This window comes from Xyrauchen texanus, chromosome 8 (assembly GCF_025860055.1).
Source record: "Xyrauchen texanus isolate HMW12.3.18 chromosome 8, RBS_HiC_50CHRs, whole genome shotgun sequence".
Taxonomy (NCBI): domain Eukaryota; kingdom Metazoa; phylum Chordata; class Actinopteri; order Cypriniformes; family Catostomidae; genus Xyrauchen; species Xyrauchen texanus.
In genome coordinates, this window is record NC_068283.1 from 42,433,469 (window position 1) to 42,434,003 (window position 535).

Below are 535 nucleotides of genomic sequence, written 5' to 3' on the forward strand. Positions count from 1 at the left end.
AGAAGCCAGAGTACTGCAGTGCTTTTAAAGGGGTAGCTCACCCCAAAATGTAAATTGTCTCATTTATTCACCCTCATGCATCCCAGATATGTGTGACTTTCTTCTGCTAAACACAACTGAATATTTCTGCTCTGTAGGTCTAAAAACCAGAACTCTTATGCTGCCTTTATGTGCTTTTTGGAGATTCAAAGTAATCCACATGACTCCAGTGGTTAAATTAATGTTTTCCGATATGATGGGTGTGGGTAAAAACAAATCAATATTTAATTTTGAATGTAAATCTCCACTTTCACTTTCACTTTCACATTCTTCTTTAGTATTTTTTTGCGATTCACATTGTCCATGCATATCGCCACCTGTTGGGCAGGGAGGAGAATTTATAGTAAAAAGGACTTAAATATTGATCTGTTTCTCACCCACACATATCATATGGGAATGTGTGAGCTCAATTTTCCAAGAGAGTTGTAAAGCATGTTTTGTGCAGCTGTAATACAGTGAAGAATGATGCATATTTTACAAACTGAACCCTCTAAAC